Below are 20565 nucleotides of genomic sequence, written 5' to 3'. Positions count from 1 at the left end.
AATCATAGTTCAACCAAGACTGAATATATATATATATATATATATATATATATATATATATATATATATATATATATATATATATATATATATATATATTGTAACGAGCGCACACATGCCACGTCGCCCTGGTCGCTAATTCAACCCAGCTGGACCATCATCAACACAGGATCGTTCACAGCTGGACGTCATCAAGTGGAGAGGCATATAAACCAAGCCCACGCAAGGAGAAGATGAGCTTCATTCACCCAATGACTCCATGCGCTAACGCTTGTCTCTCTGTCTCTCCACAGCAGACTCCAGCTTGTGACGATCCCACATCCGACTACTCACTGTCCTTCACTTACTTCCCGGAGCACCAGAGCACCTCACCTTGAAGAAGAGCACCGTTTACACCCCATTCACGTTGTAAATAAAGCACCCTCCGGCGACTTGTCTGTAAACTTATCCAACTGTGTCGCTGTTTTCCCTCTGCCTCGCTACAATATATATATATATATATATATATATATATATATATATATATAATCTGCTCTCCGTTAAACAGAAATTGGGGGAAAAATAAATGTGGGCGAATAATTCTGACTTCAACGATATATATATATATATATATATATATATATATATATATATATATATATATATATATACAGTTTCTGTGTAGTTTACACTAAACGAGTCACTTCACAGAATGTGCACTTATTATTTTTTTTAACGAATGTGTCAGGAAGAAACCACAGATTCAATATGCAGGTGAAGATTTATTTTAACTTCAAAAATCAAAAATGCCTCAGACAGAGGATCAAAAATATAAAAGAAAAAGCACTGAATAAAAAGGGTAATTCAGGCAGCAGTAACTAGTACTGGACTGTAGTTCAATTGAATGTCCACAAGGTGGCGGACTCGTGGAGGTGGTGAGTATCCAGGCTTAGTGGGCGGAGCAGCCGGAAGACGAGCAGCTGCAGGTGGCCGGATGTCGGCAGGCGATGGAGTCCGAGCGCCCCAAGCAATGACACCGAAGATAGCCTGACAGGGCAGAAGAGAGATGAGCAGAGAGGGCGAACGAAAACCGAAACTAATCTCTATGGAGCCAGATAGATAACGTTACACAAGACAAGACAGGATAAACGCGGGTCTAGAGCGAGTGAACTCGCGAAACACACAAGACGGTCTGACAAAGACAAGGAGGCAAGCGGGAATTAAATAGAGGAGAAGATCAAGGAGCTACAGGTGACAATAATTGTTTAATAAGTGAATAACAAGGAGGTGGGGAAAAGGAAACGCTGACGGAAGAGCACATGGCGAACTGTCAAAACAAAGAGCATGTGCTCCGTGACGAAACATGAAGGCGACACGCAAGAAAACAAAATCACAAACAGGTAGGTCTAACACACTCCTCACATTACCCCCCCCCCCAGAAGCGCCTCACGGCGCCTCTAGAGGGGGCTCACCTCGTCGCCGACGAAATTCCCCGATCAGCGACTGGTCCAGAATATCCCGAGCCGGAATCCAAGACCTCTCCTCCGCACCATAGCCCTCCCAGTCCACCAGATACTGAAAGCCCCGGCCCCGGCGTCTCACATCAAGAAGCCTCCTCACCGTATAGACCGGAACGCCATCTACTAGACGAGGAGGAGGAGGGGCCGGGGAATGACCAATAGGATTAAGTTGGGACCGGAACACAGGCTTGACCCTGGATACATGAAAAACAGGGTGAACCCGACCAAGAGTGCACGGAAGCTTGAGCTGTACTGTCACCGGACTCAAGACCTTAGTGATCTGATATGGCCCTATGAACCTGGGTGCCAGCTTGCGAGAAGGCACCCGGAGAGGTAGGTCCTTAGTAGATAGCCAAACCTTTTGACCACAAACAAAAGGCGGAGCAGGGGTCCGGTGACGGTCAGCCGCCGCTTTGGTCCGTCTGGAAGCCTGGGCCAAGGCCTCCTTAGCCCTCTTCCAGGTGCGGCGACACCGACGAACGAAGGCAAAGGCAGACGGGACCGCGGCATCGGGCTCCTGAGCAGGGAATAAAGGGGGTTGATAACCAACAGAGCAATGGAAAGGGGACATACCTGTTGAAGCAACTGGCAAGGAATTGTGGGCATATTCGACCCAAGATAGTTGCTGACTCCAGGTACCCGGATTCTGTGACACCAAGCAGCGGAGAGTTCTTTCAAGATCCTGGTTGGCTCGCTCAGTCTGCCCATTGGTCTGGGGGTGAAAACCTGAAGACAGACTCGTAGAGGCCCCGATCTGTCTGCAGAACTCTTTCCAAAACCGAGAGACAAATTGAGGCCCTCTGTCAGAGACCACATCCATAGGAAGGCCATGTATCCGAAAGACCTGGTCAATCACAACCTGAGCAGTCTCTTTGGCGGATGGAAGTTTGGGTAAGGGGATAAAATGGGCAGCCTTAGAGAAGCGGTCCACCACCGTCAACACAACGGTGTTACCTCTCGATGGGGGTAAGCCAGAGACAAAATCAAGGGCAATGTGTGACCAGGGGCGAGAGGGAATGGGGAGGGGTTGTAACAGACCAATGGGCGGCTGATTAGAAGTCTTATTCTGGGCACATACTGCACAAGCCAACACAAACTGCTTGGTATCTTGGGCCATAGACGGCCACCAAAATCGCTGTTGAATGGTAGCCAGCGACCTCCGGATTCCTGGGTGACAGGCTACCCTGGATTCATGACCCCACTGGAGGACTTCCGGTCTTAGCCGAATTGGCACAAACAGGCGACCCCCCGGACACCCTTCCGGTGTTTCCCCTCCTTGACCGGCCTCTCTCACCCGCCGCTCGACGTCCCAAGAGAGAGACCCCACCACCACTCCTCTCGGGAGGATGGCTACTGGGGTAGCATTCTCTCCAGGGACGTCGAATAGCCGGGAGAGAGCATCAGGTTTGATGTTCTTGGATCCCGGCCGGTACGAGAGGGAAAAGGTAAATCGACCAAAGAAGAGTGCCCAGCGAGCCTGACGGGAATTCAATCTTTTGGCTGAACGGATATATTCTAAATTTTTATGATCCGTCCAGACCAAGAATGGGTGTGCTGCTCCTTCCAACCAGTGGCGCCACTCCCCCAGGGCCAGCCTGACAGCCAGCAACTCTCTGTTACCTATGTCATAGTTTCGTTCGGCTGGGCTCAGGCGGTGGGAGAAGAAGGCACAAGGATGCACCTTCCCATCCCTAAGGGACCGCTGAGAAAGGACCGCGCCTACCCCCACTTCAGAAGCATCCACCTCAACAATAAACTGCCGTTCAGGATCTGGAAGAGAAAGAACAGGAGCAGTGATGAAACGGGACTTTATAACATCAAAGGCCTCCTGAGCTCGACTGTTCCATATGAACGGTACCTTAGGAGAGGTGAGAGCTGTTAAGGGTGCAGCGACCGAGCTGAAGTTCCGGATGAATCGCCTATAGAAGTTGGCGAACCCCAAGAACCGCTGCAGAGCCTTTCTAGAGTTGGGGATTGGCCACTCGGCCACGGCCCTTACCTTAGCAGGATCAGCCTTGATTCCCTCCGTCGAGACAATATGCCCCAGGAACGAAACAGACTTAGTGTGGAACACGCACTTCTCCGCCTTGACATAAAGCTGGTTCTCCAGCAGCCGCTGCAGCACCTGTCGAACATGCTGAGTGTGTACCTGCTTGGAAGGGGAAAAGATGAGGATATCATCAAGGTACACAAAGACAAATCTATTCACCATGTCTCTCAGCACGTCATTGACCAGGGCCTGGAAGACAGCCGGGGCATTAGTGAGCCCGAATGGTAGGACCCGGTATTCAAAGTGTCCCGTGGGTGTGTTAAATGCGGTCTTCCACTCATCCCCCTCACGTATCCGGACCAAGTGATAGGCGTTGCGGAGGTCTAACTTAGTAAAGACCTTGGCTCCCTGCAATAACTCAAAGGCAGAAGACATCAAAGGCAGAGGGTACCTGTTCTTAACAGTGATGTCATTAAGACCTCTGTAGTCAATGCAAGGACGCAGAGAGCCATCCTTCTTTTTAACAAAGAAGAACCCAGCCCCAGCCGGGGAGGAAGAGGGACGGATGAGGTCGGCTTTTAAAGACTCTTGAATGTACCTGTCCATGGCCTCTCTTTCCGGACGTGAAAGGGAATACAACCGACCCCTGGGCGGAGAAGAGCCTGGGAGGAGCTCGATGGCACAATCATATGGTCGGTGGGGAGGTAAGGAAGTAGCACGGGACTTGCTGAAGACCTGACGCAGATCGTGATATTCCGACGGGACTCCGGAGAGATCTACAGCTTCGACCTGCAACACATGAGAAACAGAACCAGAACACGGGGCAGGACCAAGACACAAAGCAAGACAAGACGGACTCCAAGATAACACAGAACTAGTTGACCAATCAACATGAGGATTGTGTTTGGTTAGCCACGGGTGCCCCAATACTACAGGAGCACTCGGGGAGTCAAATAAATATAAACTAATATCCTCACGGTGATTGCCAGAAATAATTAAACTTACAGAAGGAGTGGAATGGGTGAAGGAGGTGATGGTAAGACCATTGAGGGAGCGGACAGTGATAGGAGAGGAAAGAGGGATAGCCGGAATGCCCCAGGACTCAGCGGTGGTGCTGTCTAAAAAATTGCCCTCGGCTCCGGAGTCGATCAGGGCAGAGCACGAATGGACGACATCTCCGAATTGTAGAGAGGCTGGCAGTGAGGTACGGTATGTGGGGGTGTCAGAGCAAGGGATAGTGCCCACCAGAATCCCCCGTACTACTGGTGAGCGGGGGCTTTTAACGGACACCGGACAGCCTGATGACCCGGTTTCCCACAGTACAGGCACAAGCCCCTAGCCAACCGATGTCGTTTCTCCTGTGTGGTTAGCCGCAGATGCCCCAACTGCATCGGCTCCTGATCCGGAATGGGAGGAGGGGTGTGGAGCAAGTTTGAAAAGCCCTCCTCAGCCCTCCAGGAGGAACGGGTCGCTCGCCGATGTTGGCGGCGGCGGAGGCGGCCCTCAACACGGAGAGCAAGGTCAACCAGGGCGTCGAAGTCATGAGGGAGGTCATGAGTGGCGATTTCGTCCTGAATCTCATCATCCAGACCGTCCCGGAACCTCGCTCGGAGAGCTGCTTCGTTCCAAGCGCAGACCGCTGCTAGGGTCCTGAATTGAACAGAGTAGTCAGTCACTGAACGCCCGTTCTGGCTTAGCTGGGCCAAAAGAGAAGCTGCCTCATCCCCGTGAGCTGACCGATCGAACAGCTTGGTCATCTCATTACGAAAGTCATCAAAAGTGGCACAAAAGGCAGCACGTGCATCCCACACAGCGGTGGCCCAGTCTCGGGCCCTGCCCTTAAGAAGTGTAATCACAAATGCCACTCTGGACTCCTCAGTGGCGTAACGGCGTGGCTGGAGAGCGAAGACCAGTGAACACTGAGACAAGAAAGATCGGCAGGAGTTGGGGTCCCCGTCATATTGTGGTGGACAATTAGCGTGCGGCTCATGATCAGGGTGGAGAGGGAAGGCTGCCTGCCTACCGGCTCTGAGGTTTAGCTGTAGATCCTGGACTAGATCATTGAGTTCCGCAACACGAGCCGTCAGAAACTCAACCTCTTGTGAAGTGGCAGTTAATTGAGTAGCCTGTTGTCCTAGGAGAATGCCCTGCTGGGTCACTGCATTTCTCACTTGATCTGCACCTGCTGAATCCATAACTGGTCAGACCGTTCTGTCAGGAAGAAACCACAGATTCAATATGCAGGTGAAGATTTATTTTAACTTCAAAAATCAAAAATGCCTCAGACAGAGGATCAAAAATATAAAAGAAAAAGCACTGAATAAAAAGGGTAATTCAGGCAGCAGTAACTAGTACTGGACTGTAGTTCAATTGAATGTCCACAAGGTGGCGGACTCGTGGAGGTGGTGAGTATCCAGGCTTAGTGGGCGGAGCAGCCGGAAGACGAGCAGCTGCAGGTGGCCGGATGTCGGCAGGCGATTGAGTCCGAGCGCCCCAAGCAATGACACCGAAGATAGCCTGACAGGGCAGAAGAGAGATGAGCAGAGAGGGCGAACGAAAACCGAAACTAATCTCTATGGAGCCAGATAGATAACGTTACACAAGACAAGACAGGATAAACGCGGGTCTAGAGCGAGTGAACTCGCGAAACACACAAGACGGTCTGACAAAGACAAGGAGGCAAGCGGGAATTAAATAGAGGAGAAGATCAAGGAGCTACAGGTGACAATAATTGTTTAATAAGTGAATAACAAGGAGGTGGGGAAAAGGAAACGCTGACGGAAGAGCACATGGCGAACTGTCAAAACAAAGAGCATGTGCTCCGTGACGAAACATGAAGGCGACACGCAAGAAAACAAAATCACAAACAGGTAGGTCTAACACACTCCTCACAGAATGCCTTAAGAGTAAGTTTTACACTTATTAATGTATTAAATTTTATCAAACTTATAGTTGTTTTTTCTTGAGGCTCTTATGTCTGATATCATATTTACATTGTGGGTAATTTTTATTAACTTCAGAATAGTGTTCATTTTCAATCTCTTTATGTCTAATAGTTTTTATCGTTTTAAGACATTTGTAATTGCATAGGAGACAAATTTGAAAGTACTGTTGGACATTTTTTCTTTAACAATAAATGTCTAAAATGGTATTGTCTGTGTGTTTTAAATTACAGATTTATTTTGACAGATTTATGGGGTTTAAAGATTAAAATAATGGCTAATTTTATTTGTGAAACTGACGATGGAGAAGTTAATTTTAAAAAATGCTATCAAAATGTATGAGCTGGGTGACTAAGTATGTAAAGGTGAGATAAATAATTAAAAACAAGTTAATTGCTATTAAAATGTATGAGCTGGGTGATTTAAGTATTTAAAGTTGAAAGAAATTAAAGCAATTAAGTTAATTGGTATTAAAATGTATGAGCTGGGTGACTAAGTATTTAAAGTTTGGAAAAATTAAAACAATTAAGTTAATTGCAATTAAAACGTATAAGCTGAGTATCTTGGGTATTTTAAGTTAGGTGAAGTGTCTTGCATGAGTACAACAAACTCAAAACTTAATGTTTCTGTTTACTTAAAATAGATAATTTCATAACTTAAAAAATTTGACGTAACTGATTACCTCAAATTTTTTGAGTTTTGTCAACTTATTCGGGATTACAGTGTGGCGGACCGGGCACTTTCCCGGTGGGCCGACGTACTTTTTGGGCCGGGCTGATCATCGTCTTATGATCTGATCGGCCCATAAAAGGCTAAGCAGCCTATCGCTTTTTTCTGCCTTATTAATTTACGCTGCTGTGATCTGTGACTCTCTGAAAGTAAGATGCTTTTTTTTCCCGACAGACAGACCGGGCCGGCCCATGTGACACTCTGCAGCCCATTGGTTCTTTTCTGTATTGACATTGGGCTGGCCCAATTACAAACTCCTATGCTCTGTATGAGCGTGCGTCGTCTGTGTGTATATGTCAAAATAGTCAAGAGTCAAGAGAGAAGAAACGCAAGAGAGGCGCAGAGAAATCGCGGAAAATACACCGGCGTTTCATTTTGCAGTTCTGAGAAGTTCTCCGTTCATTCTAGTACACGGCTAAAAACGCAAATCACGTGACCACACACTCTCTGCCAAGAGCTGGCGGGTGAACATAAACCCCAGGTGAGAGTATAGTGCATGTCAGACAGTTCATCTGCTGGATCTGATCTCACTAAAGTTGTTAAATGTGATATTGAATTCATCTTGTTGTTTTGGCTGAGTGCAAAGATAAGCTAATATATTAATTTATGTAACCATGTAACACTGATTCTGCACATTGACTGATTGCTTACATTTATCGTATAAATTTATTGTGTGTTATACTGTTATAATGGCCATTATTGATTATTAAAACTGATATTCTGCAAAAGAGACAGGGTAAAGTTTGTTCTTTTCAAAGAAAATGAAAGGAGGCAGTTATATTTAAGCCCTGTTTTGTTATAAATATGCAGTGAAGATGATGCTCATATAAATATGTAGCTACACGAGGCTGTTTGGTGTCTGTTAATCATAATATCAAAATGAAACAAATTTGACTTATATTATGTTTTCATTGTTTAGATAGTGAAACGGCAAGCAGTATGAGGTGAAAGAGGTTAAAATGTAACACTGTTCCCTTTGAAGATTTACCCATGCATCAGCAGGCAGTTTTTGTTATGTTTATTATTGAAATATAGGCTGAGTGAATAGTGTGTTGAATAAGCTAAATTGGCTGAAGTGTATGAGTGTGTGTGAATGAGTGTGTATGGGTGATTTCCAATATTGGGTTGTGGCTGGAAAGGCATCTGCTGCATAAAACATGCTGGAATAGTTGGCAGTTCATTCCACTGTGGCAACCCCTGATAAATAAAGGACTTATGCGAAGAAAAATAAATGAATGAATAGTGTATTTTTTAGAACTCAACAAATATCTTTATGGACAGTATACAGAAATTATATTGAGATTAAATTTTGTATTTATTTATTTCATATATATGGCTTTTGTGTTTTATAAAATATGAGTTGATAAAAATATTGGACGTGCATAGATAGATAGCATTTTGACTGAATGTTGTGGGCCGCTCTGGCCCAAAATGCCAGGGCCGATTTTTTGCCCCAGTCCAGCCCTGCTGTGTATAGTACAGTAATGACTGTATTGCATAATCTTACATGGACGTATTGGTGACAGAGTTCTTTGATGCGCTCACTGTTCCTTTCAAAAACCTCAAGAGTCCTCTATTAGAACATATGATCATGTGATTGGAAAAACCAAAACAAGACATGAGTGTGCTTTCTAGATGGGAATCAGCTGTCATATATATATATATATATATATATATATATATATATATATATATATATATATATATATATATATATATATTTACATACATTTATTTATTTATTTATTTATTTATTTATATAACCGCAATATGCTGTTTCTAATTGGCAATTGAATAAAATACAGGGAATATATTTGTGTTTCAATTCACAATTAGAACAGCTGTTCACTTTGACTTTATCCTATATAATTTCTGTTTAGAACATGGTGTTATCTGTTCTGACATACTGTGTTAAAGCATTTGTAAATTTGACTGTAAAATTACATTGTTTTGTTCTTGGTTGTGCTTGTGTGTAAAAGAAGTTAAAGCATTTTAAATTTGTGTTAACTGGATGCATTTTGTGTCAAAACAACAAGAAATGTGTTAATTGTATAGCCCACGAAGACGGATGTTGTGCTAACTGTGTTAAGAGTTTAGGAAACTTGTTAAATGTATTGATCAAAGTGTCATAGCAATTGTAAAAAACTGTAATACTAAAATGTTTTATATAAAGGTATATGAAGACTTAGTCGCGCCATCTCCGGGCCACACCACACTTTAATGTAATGTTACTCACGGGCCGATTCCGGCTTGGATGCGGCAGCCTCGGCTCGCTTACTGACTCGTGCTGGAATAGAGCTGTGAGTTCATAGGCATCCGGCCTGAGTAGAACAGAAGGAGCCGGGCCGAGGGGTAAGTCTCCGGCAGGCGAGAAACTAGCCGGAACTGGCCCAAGTGTATTTTGCTATCTGGGTTTGGATTATATTCCGCAGTGGCAACAGTTATTAATAAAGCAGCAACGTAAGATATGAGGCGCGAATACGTAGGCGATAATGGGTGTTTTAACACCGAGAAAACTAACAGCATATAGGTGCTCACCTTCTATAACTTTATGTCCCTCGGTGACTTCGATATCATATTGTATTAACTTCTTTTATAAGCTCCAGACCTCTTAGCCAACTCCATCCAGCAGGCCAATGTACACCAAGCAGTCCGGAGCATTTTTTTTGGTCTTTAAGCGGGGGAAAGCCGAGACACGAGAGTCAGACAAAATCAACAGAACAATGCTTCACATGTAAAAATGAAACGGACAGTATATCATAAATACATATTTACCTGAAAAGTGTGTACTCCAAAATAGACTTTTCTTTGAAAATCATGCGAAGTTCTGTGTAAACAGCCAGCATGAGCATACTCGACCGCCTCAGTAACAAACACTGCCAACAAGCCGAATTCTTAAAGAGACAGCAACATCAACACCTGAATGATGATAACACTCTGCACGATCCTTATTCGAAATTCCATTTAGGGTCTTAAACAGTAAGCAAAGACCATTATTTACGTTTTTAATGATTCAAATTGCATTAAATTCTACATTAAATTGTAAATACTTTTTTTGAGAAAAAGTTACATTTGAATATATGAAAAAAATTATGGAAAAAAATAATTATTAAAGTGTTTCATTCAATCAATTTATTAACTTTATATTTTTAAATTATGTAATTTAGTATTAATGTTTAGTATTAATTAATTAAAAAATTTGTAGTGTCTTGATCTTATGAGCTGAGGGTGTGTTACGATAACCAGCGATAATTCTCTGGAGATCGCTGGTTTCCTCTATCATCATGAACTTCACTTCCGCCTTCCCCAGGACTACATTTTCATACATGCACTTCTTCCAAACACGCACCTGGTCATTCATCTTCCTGATTACATCACCAGCTGAAACTTGTCACAGACTGATATTTCACACAGTATTTAAGCAGCACACACACTCATTCACTTTGCCGAGTCTTGTTTACTGTTTAGTGACATTTCAACGTGTTTCTCCGTGTCTGAATCTAGCTTAGTATCCTAGTTATCCTGTTTAGCCGCCAGCCTTTCGACCTTTTGCCTGTACCTCGATTACGACTCTGGATTTGCCCTCACATACCTGTTCATACCTGTTTTGACCATTGCTTGCCTGACCTTCGATTAAACGTGCATTTGGATCCTACCTTCAGTTGTTTGTGTCACTTCCAGTCACAACAGGGTGCAATTTTGTTCCTATAGGGAAACAAAATATATAATTGTATCCTAAAGGTACCAAAATGGTCCTTTTAGAGTACAATTTTTGTACCCAATTTTGTACCCAAATGTAAAGACTTAAGAGTTTAATGTGTATATTATAACTTATTGTTTTAATTTCTGTTGTTTCTCATTTATTTATATGGATTACAAGTTGTACTACCATGCATATTTTAGGCATATCTGTAGAAAATTCACCAGAAGTCCATTTTATGGTCATGGTCATATTTACTACTGCAATAATATGGATTATATCTACCTTGTTAAATTATTGTTTCACACTTAATGTAAATGTATCTTTCTGATTGCTCTAGGTAATGTTCTCTCTAATGTTTTTTTTTTTTTTTCAGAAAAATGTACGCATACCCGATTTTCCGCCGCCAATCAGCGACATCAAGCAGACTCCTCTTGGGGCCATCTGCAGAGACAGAGCGCCTTGTAAGCAGGGAGTCTAGAAGGGCCAAACCCAATGAAGAGGTGCTGGCAGAGGCCACTGCTTTTGTCAGCAGCAATGGTGGAGACCCCAGTGACCAGTTTTTAGTTCTGGCTCACTGCAAGATTCATTTTGGCAAGTACCAGGGCCAAAGATTTAGATGGCTCCTAGAGCATACTCTGGGGTATGCGGTGTACCTGGTGCTTAGCATTTCTGATGAGAAGCTGCAGACAACACCCTTGTCAGAAAACAAACACCTCCATCAGGGAGATTGCAGAAGAAGTAGAGAAGTACCAGAGGAAACAGGAAATGCAAGCAGAAGCTAGGGCAAAAGGAGATACAGGGTGCTTGATGGTAGAGTTTGGTGACTTTAAGGGCCGGTCCATGAAAGATGTGTTTGAGGACCAGAGCAAGGAGGCCCAAGCCCTCATCAGGTACCTGGTTAAGGCAGATGCCAGGCCAAAAACCAACATGGCACTTTTCAAGTTGTATGTCCTGAAAAGACTGGCTTCTGCTGCTGCCTCTGCACCTCCACCTGCAGCATCCAGTGTCTCTGCACCTCCACCTGCAGCATCCAGTGTCTCTGCACCTCCACCTGCAGCATCCAGTGTCCCTGCTCCTCCACCTGCAGCCATCCAAACAGGTGTACAGCAGACTGCCACTGTGAAATCGCTGTTGGCAAGGGGCAAGCACTTGTCTCCTTCACAGCTGGCAAAAAAACTGATGTCACCTGTTAAACCCTGTAAGTAGGAGAGTGAATACTGAGCATGATACAGAATTATCCCAACAGCAGTTATATATGTGTTTATTTATTGTTATGTCAAACTTTCTGTTTCCAGATCCAAAACTGCAGTCCACTGTATCTCCTCCTACAGCAGAACCCCCAGCCAAACGTATGGCCCAAAGGCAGCTTTTTACTACTGGTAAGTAAGCACCATCGTATTGTACATTTGGCTGTGTGTATTTTTCACAGTAATATTTTTAAGATTTATGCTCCAGGCACTTCCAGATCCACTGCTGAAGATGATGAAGAACTGGTGTTTGCTGCATCACAATGTGAAGCACAGCTCTTTGCAGGTGTGGCACACGACACAAATGAAAATGTTATAAAATATTTTGTGAAAACACACTAAGTATTTTTTTTTTACAAAAAATAATGAATCAAATTTTTATCTACAGTACAGAGTTGTCACATCATGCCTCAAGCGGGATGCATTCTTTGAGTGCACTTCTTCAAAACCTTAAGGATGTTCAAAGGTTTCAGTGTATTTATTTGCGTTTCCGAACTAATCATTATTGAACATTCATCAGATAACTTTTCCACGTCGCTTGCTCTTCTCACTCACTCTCTTAGATGGTGGTGATTCATTGCTGTCATTATCAGCTGAGCAGTTTTTCCTTACTGTATCTGTGTGCATGCTTCATGTCTTTGTGCTTCAATAATTTATACTAATCATGCCTCATTTTACTTACTCCATTTCATATGATTCTCATTCGCAGAGAATTGTGTTAATTCCATATCCCTTTCATCAATAAAGTGCACACTAATTTCTTTGCTTCCTAACAGTACCATTCTCTTAACTTGTATTTCTAAGTATACCCATATTAATAATAATACTTATCCAAAACTATTGCTTCACTGGCTGTTCATGGGCATAATTTGTGGCACCTTACTATCAAAAGCAACAGTCATCATAATATTGTTAACTATAAATTGTTTGTTACTATTCACTCAGAGGCCTGTGCCAATCCGTCTCCATCAGCGGAAACAGCAAAAACACCAGATCTTCAACATCATCAGCCACCAGTTGAGCTTCCTGTTCACTGGAAAGATCAGCTTCCCCCTTTCCAGCATGAGTGGATCCGGAACACGGTATTTAAAACAAACTTAACAACCGGCAAGCCAGAGCTAGTGTCCCAGCTGAAGCTTTGGTGGTATCCTCCCCAGCCCCCTCTAATTAACACGCAGCCACCTGCCTCTCCTGACCTCTTCTTCTGCCGACCACTTTTTCTGTGGATGCCGCTGAAGATGTGGTTGTTTCCACTTGTCTGTGTTCGCCTAAGCTGTGGTAAGCACAGACTAACAGCTGCAGGAATTTACCGCACGGTGCGCAAGGTCCTCGACATCGACGGCTGGTACGACCTTGCCACTGAGTATCTGGAGTGCAAGCGGTGCAAAAAGAAGTATCCTGCCTGGTCCGAGGACATCTTAGGACAGCTGGATATTGGCCACCGTAGTCAGTTCCCAGCTTTGCTGACATACAGGTAATTCATAATGCCAATATTTTAATTGTGTTAATTTTTAGCAAACAAAGCATTTCCCTGATTATAATGTTGTTTCCTTAGATACTCATGTGACAACCGGGTAGTTAGGATGATGAGGGAGAGGACACTGGGCAACAGTGTGACTCAGCTTTTCAAAAAGCTGATGGAGCAACACAGTGAGGCATGGACACAGCGAGTCTTGCAGTACCTGACTGCCTGTGAACCATTCACAAGGTCCTCCCTTGTGCAACCTCCTGTGTTTGCTGAGCCTCCCCTCTTACCTGCCATACCCAAACCGAAGTGGCTGTTAGCCGTCTATGCCAGGGATGTTCTGGGGCGACTGCACGAGGTCAAGGCCAAAATCACCTCCGTATTTGGCTGTGTTCTAAAGATGGACTCCACAAAAAAGGTATGTTTATATCCAGACATTTGCCAGATATGGATATGTGTGCGTACATATTTAACACAGTTTTATTTTTCCTAATAGATCACAAAGAAACTTGCAGGTGCTGCTGCGGGAACAGCTGCCTGGTGCACTGATGTGGGGAACGAACACGGTCAAGTCCTTGTCTCTGTGCTGTCAGCTGCCGAGGGTCATGGACTGGACCCAATGGCGGCCGGACTGATGAAGCGTTACCGGGAGGCAGGAGAGGCAGCCCCGAAAGTAATGTACGTGGACAGAGATTGCTGCAGTCAGCACGGCCAGTCTCCGGTGAAGATCATGTTTCCGGAGTGGGATGAGCTTGAAGTGCGCCTTGACATCTGGCATTTTATGCGCCGGTTTGCTGCAGGTGTCACGACAGAAGCTCATCCGCTCTACGGGATCTTCATGGCACGTCTGTCCACGTGCATCTTTCAGTGGGATCCAGAAGATGTGGCCGCTCTTCGCCAGGCAAAGGAAGGTGAGCTGGCGGCAAAAAAGACTGGCCACATTTCACAAACGGCTCTGTGCTCGCATAAACCGGAGGGAGCTAGCACTGCACTGCCGTAGGAGGACCAGAGGTGTGGAGGAGACCACCTGTCTGATTGGAAAGCTGTTGGACCATTTTGACAGCGAGCATGGGAAGGACACTCTGGGTGTTCCTCTGCTGGACCACGAACGGATCCAGCAGATATGGAAGGAACAGCAGAAGCATGTACAGTGCATTCAAGACCCAGAGAACTTTCCACTGTACATGAAGACAGGGACACTGAAGAAAGGCGGAGTGGAGCTGTGTTGTTACAGGTGTGCCCGTAGCTCTACATCTTTGGAGTCCTTCCACCTCCACCTAAACCGTTTTATTCAAGGTATTACATACATTTGGATTGTTTTATTTTGTAAAACATATAAGCACTGTGATAACTTCCATTGCTTTAATGTAACATTATTAGACATTTAAATAACATTTGTGATGTTATCAGCATTGACAAAGCTGTCTTGCCTGACAAGTAACTCTGTTTATAATGACAATAATTTTAATGTTAGTACATAACCTAATAACATGTTAATTAATTCTTCACATATTTTTAACTATTTTAATTTCCAGGGACCAGTGCCAGTGATGCGCATTTTCAGGCCTATCTCCTTGAGGGCTTGATGCGCTGGAATGATGACCGGATGGAAAGCACCATAAAAGGAGCATCCTCCATACGGTCATATGGCAGTGCCATGAGAGAGGCTGTGGACAGGCTTAGCCGAGCAGTCTTAGGGAAGCCCTGGGATAACCGTTATCACCCTCCTGGAGCATATACAGGCAAGAAATTCATTAACTAGTTGTTATATAAGTGATTTATTAAGCTTTAATGTACTTCACAAAATGTTTATCCTAATATTTACTTTATTATTAGTTTTATTTAATATATGTTTTTTTTAATTGTTTTATTCTTTAAGGTGAATTGCTGGGATTAGAGTACCTTTACAGCCAGACCGGCAAAACCCTGACTCCGGTGCTCCAGAACCCAGAGGAGGAAGACAGGCTGGTGGAGGAAGTAGATGACGAGGATCTACAAGATGAGGGGTTTGAGGAGGAGATCATGGAGGACATCACAGTTCCAGTGCTGTATGAGGATGACCCCTGCCATGATCTCAGAAACAGCCCCTCATCTTCGCCTCTGCCTCAGTCCCCAGCATCACTGGCTGAGCCGTCCACATCAGCTGGTGGAGAAGGACAGCTTCCTAGCCCAGCCCTCTCAGTGCCGTCACAGCCATCCGACTCTGGAGACAGTCTCTCTGTTGAGGCTCAGGTAAGATACATTAAGAACTTAATTTGATTTAGTCTTTTTTTTTATTCCACATATACTAAATTTATTCTGTATTTACCAGGGAGTAGTCATTGGACCTGATGGCATTGCTGGGTGGGACAAGGTCCAGGATCTGGCTGCTTATTTGGTAGGTCTTCGTGAGGCTCCTTACCTCACTGACCTGCAGGTGACAGAGGCCATCCAGCTGTGGACAGCTCTCCTGGATGTTGATAAACAGCGCATCAACTACCAGCCTCGACATCAGCCTCAGCTGACACATGGGCGCTTTAAGGCACCGAAGCGCTCCGGAGTCACTCCAGGTGTGGAGAGCGTCAAGCGCAGTCTGATTGGACATCCTGGGGGTCCAGCACAGTGGCCTAGCACCAGCCGCTTGGTTGAGGCCATTTGTACAAAGCTGTGTGCCGTACACAAGTCCACTTCCAAGAAGGCTGGTGTTCGCACCCCCAGGTGGTCTAAAATACTGACCGATTACCACCACATCCGGGATCTGGTGCTTGGCAGTCGCAGGCTAATGGATGAAACAGTGATCCAGCTTTTTGAGCTAAACCAGAAGACGCTCATTCAGTGGTAAGCAAAGCACATTATTTTCTTTAAATAACCTGAATATTTCTAAATTAATATATATGAATAATACATATCATTTATTATCAGGTTTCAACGGAGGCAAAAGGATCAGGAAATGAGTGTACTCACTCAGGGACTGACTCCACTTAATCCAATTGCTGTGGCAGATACGCAGCTTCCTTTGCCGAGGGAAAAATTGGACGAGGCACCGTCAACATCAGGCCCCAAACACCAGTTTGTTTTTCCTCCAAATAAAGAAGGACAGGCACCTCTTCTTCGACCTGGACGAAAGTCTGCTTCTGCAACCACCACAGTTTGCTCTTTCCTGCCAGATGCCACCACGGTGTGCTCCTTCCCACCGGCCCCCACGACGGTATGCTCCATCGCGCCAACCCCCACCACAGTCTGCCACATTGCACCGGCCCCTACCATGGTGTGCCCCGTCACACCGACCTTCACCACAGTGCGCCCCATCTCGCCAGCCTCCACCACAGTGTGACCCATTATACCAGCCTCCACCACAGTGCGCCCTATTGCGCCGGCCCCCACCACAGTGCGCCCCATTGTGTCTGCCCCCACCACGGTGTGCTCCTTTCCACCGGCCCCCAGCACGGTGTGCCCCATTGCACCACCCCCACAGCACCAGGTGTTGTGAAGCCCATTTCAGGACCTGGATCATTGTTTGGCACACTTGTTTTTAACCCAGACATGAGTGTGTCAATGGTGATTCCATCATTTGCTGCACCAACATCCAGTGCAGTCCCAGCTTCACCTGCACCTGCTGTTCCTCCACCTGCACCTGCTCCACCTGCACCTGCTGTTCCTCCACCTGCACCTGCTCCACCTGCACCTGCTGTTCCTCCACCTGCACCTGCTCCACCTGCGCCTGCTGTTCCTGTGTCCCGTTACACCCAGAGGAACAGGCGCAGACGGGAACAGGAGAAGGAAAGTGGAGTCCACAAAAGGAAGTATGTGCGTGCGGTTACTTTTAATGTTTGCAGCAAATGTGGGCAACCCAAGACTAAAAAGTTTGGCCATAGCCGATTTGGTAATGCCACATTTTGTCTGCAAACTTCAAATGGCAAATCCTTAGAGGACTGGTTGGCAGAACAGCGCCAGCAAAATAAAGGACAAACTCCAGCTCCAGAATAAAGTACAAATTGCTGTATATATTTTTGTAAATGTTACATGGGTACTCTCTCTTTCCCTCATTTTATTTAATTTTTGTGTGTTAATATGTAGCCTTTTAAAGTAGCACTTTATAGACTTTATAGACTTTTATATAACATAGGCCCACTCTTATTTTGTCTTGTGTGTACTTATTTAAAATTTGTGTGCATTTTATGTAAAAATATATTTATATTTCTTAAAAAAATAACATTTTATACATTGCTTAAACTATATTTTATATATTACGTGCCCCCACTCTTGCATTTTATTATTCATATTATTGTTTAATATATTGTGTGTATAAAAATAAATATATATATATAGAGTATTGTTTTTATATAATGTGTGTAATAAATAAATATATTTATATATAGTATTGTTTTAAAATATTATATGTGCATAATAAATATATATATATATATAATATATTGTATTGTTTTTATTTATTGTATAATATATAGTTTATATATTAAGACATGTTTTTATTTAGTTTTTTTTACATTGTTTTACAATTTATATATTTGTATTCATTTTAATAAACCATTTTGCATATTACTTGTTTTTGTGTGCATTCATTTAAAGTTATTATTACAGAAAGAAATATAAAATACATTAATATATATATATATATATATATATATATATATATATATATATATATAAAATACTTATATATACATAAGCATGCATAAATATGTTTAATTGAAACATTTTCATTCGTTTTTAATTAACGTAATAAGCTTTTTAAGAACAATATCCACATAATAGTAATATCAATATAATTGCCTGTGTTACGTCAGTAAAATTTCAACAAGAGCGCAGCTGATTGGCTCCGCTGAAGCCTACACTGATTGGATATTGTGTTACACAGATCGTGTGTTCGAATCCAGCACGCAAAAAATGACATTTAGAATGACATGCAATATGCAACCAAAATACCACATTATGCACAGTCACAAAGCCGCGAACACTACTGCAAGCGAAATTTGTCGCATTTTTCCGTTTTTTGCGACTTGTTCGCTTGCGAGTGAGCGAGAAGATTGGGCCCCTTCCTTTGCGCAGCGAGCGCTCTACCATTTGAGCCAATTCCCCTTGCTAAAAAATTTGGCTATTTTTGACGTAATCAAAAAAGAAAAAAAACGTGTGAGGGAACGTGTGAGGAGTGTGAGGGAACGTGTGAGGAGTCCTGCATGCCGAATGACGAGTTATCCCTAAATCACTCCACATTGGCATTGCCCTGGATTTCTATGTTAGTGTGCAGAAAGTGGTCGGTTAGCTCAGCTGGTTAGAGCGTGGTGCTAATAATGCCAAGGTCGTGGGTTCGATACCCGCACTGGCCAAATTTTTACCCTCCTATGCCTCAGACACATTCAAGAGCTCTGCTAGGTCTCACCGACATCCATGCTGCAGAGCAGTTGCGACAAGACAGCCGAAATAGCTCAGTTGGGAGAGCGTTAGACTGAAGATCTAAAGGGCCCTGGTTCAATCCCGGGTTTTGGCAAAGCAGCGTTGTTGTTCAGTTTTTGGCATGAGGGTCAGGGAACCGAAAGTCACTCAAAAAGCCTAGCTGCTTCACACTTAAGTCCACCTGCTTCCACTTGACCAAAACGCCATCTTCCTCCCAGACGGTCACGTCGCTTCTGGTGATGATTCCAATGGCCTAATCGACAGCAATCTTCAATATGTTTAGCGCTTTGATGTCCCACTGCAGACACGCCATTGACTAAAAGAAAACTGTGACTTGATAGGGCTTCTGAAGGGTTGCAATGATAATCACTAGACAGGAACCGGCAAAGCTGACGTAAGAAGTTTCACTATAAAGTCTTAAAGGGTCACGAAACACCAAAACACATTTTTTGAGCTGTTGACAGTCGTATATGTGTCCCACACTGCTAAAAACCCTATTAGGACACCTATATTTCACTAAAAAGTGTAAATTGGTTGTTTTTGTGTTATTTCAAGCAAATTCGTACTTCCTGTTTGAAACGAATTTTTGAAGCTGCTTCACGGTCATGACATAATAGCGTGTATTCCAGCGTGCAGACTGGACGTCTGTGCCAGAGTGAGTCTTATTACGTCTTACAGTGTGATGCATTAATGCATGAGTAAGGCTTGGGTCAAACCAATCAGCGTGCTCTATTGTGCAACTTCATTAATATTCATTAGCGTCACCGTGTTAACGCCACAGAGACGCCACGTTGTGTTGGCAAAACAAGCGTGAAGTGTTGTTTTATAGTTTGCTGCCATTAAGTTTCGTTTTCATTTTCTCTCTGTGAGAGCTCAGCTGGTTCACGTGTGGATTAACAGTGTACGCGACGCTCGACAACAATAACTTACGCGTCTAAGGAGGAACATTGTTTACCTGAGAGCTGTTCTCATCTGCAAACGCTGAAATCCGGATTCGCTTGTAACGTTAGTCTCCTCTTCATAAAGACGCGGCTCTAGTTGCTGGTGATTGTCCTGTCTCTACAGATTTGGTAAGTGAGCGACCAGTGCTCTTTGTTTATTCAGTTTGTTGGTATCGAATTAAGTTAACTATTGCACTGAGTGCAAACATAGCACCGCATTTTGTGACCGGAATAACACACGCGGCTTTCTGACGCTACCTGCCGAGAGCATCTAAGTTTCCGGGAAATGCAGAGTTTTTTTTTTCTCTCATTCGCCGTGCGGTATCAAACATTGCATGAAAAAATACACGCTTAGAGCAGATCCTCGAATCAAATATCGCGTTTGTCGCGAGGGGCATGAATTAATTCCCTGAATGAAAGAGCCAAACTGCTGTTACAGTCCAACATTTAATAATTTGGCAAATAATTCGACTACAGATGTCCATGTAGGTTAAACACCATCACTTTCTCATGTGTGTGTATTTTGACTGAAACTCGCGCGTGCCCAAATAGACACTCCCACACCATCACACTTTAGTTCCTCCGACACTCCCCCCTAAACAAAGCTGGACACGCCCACTTTTCTGACTTTTTCCAAAGTAGAGGTGTGAAAACACCC

At 44.0% G+C, this 20565-nt stretch overlaps 1 protein-coding gene and 1 non-coding gene across 2 annotated transcripts in view; one reads left to right on the top strand and one right to left on the bottom strand.

The window, feature by feature from the left end:
- The window catches only part of LOC147837713 (uncharacterized), a 977861-nt gene that overhangs the window by 408068 nt on the left and 549228 nt on the right, over positions 1-20565 (bottom strand). The gene's annotated exons all lie outside the window — the stretch shown is intronic.
- trnaf-gaa (transfer RNA phenylalanine (anticodon GAA)) lies at positions 18988-19060 on the top strand. Its single transcript has one exon. It is a non-coding gene; the product is annotated as a tRNA-Phe (tRNA).

Source organism: Danio rerio, chromosome 25 (genome assembly GCF_052040795.2).
Source record: "Danio rerio strain M-AB ecotype USA chromosome 25, GRCz13ab, whole genome shotgun sequence".
In the NCBI taxonomy this organism is placed as follows: domain Eukaryota; kingdom Metazoa; phylum Chordata; class Actinopteri; order Cypriniformes; family Danionidae; genus Danio; species Danio rerio.
The sequence above is the reverse complement of the archived record's forward strand: the minus strand, read 5'-3'. Positions and strand labels throughout refer to the sequence as shown.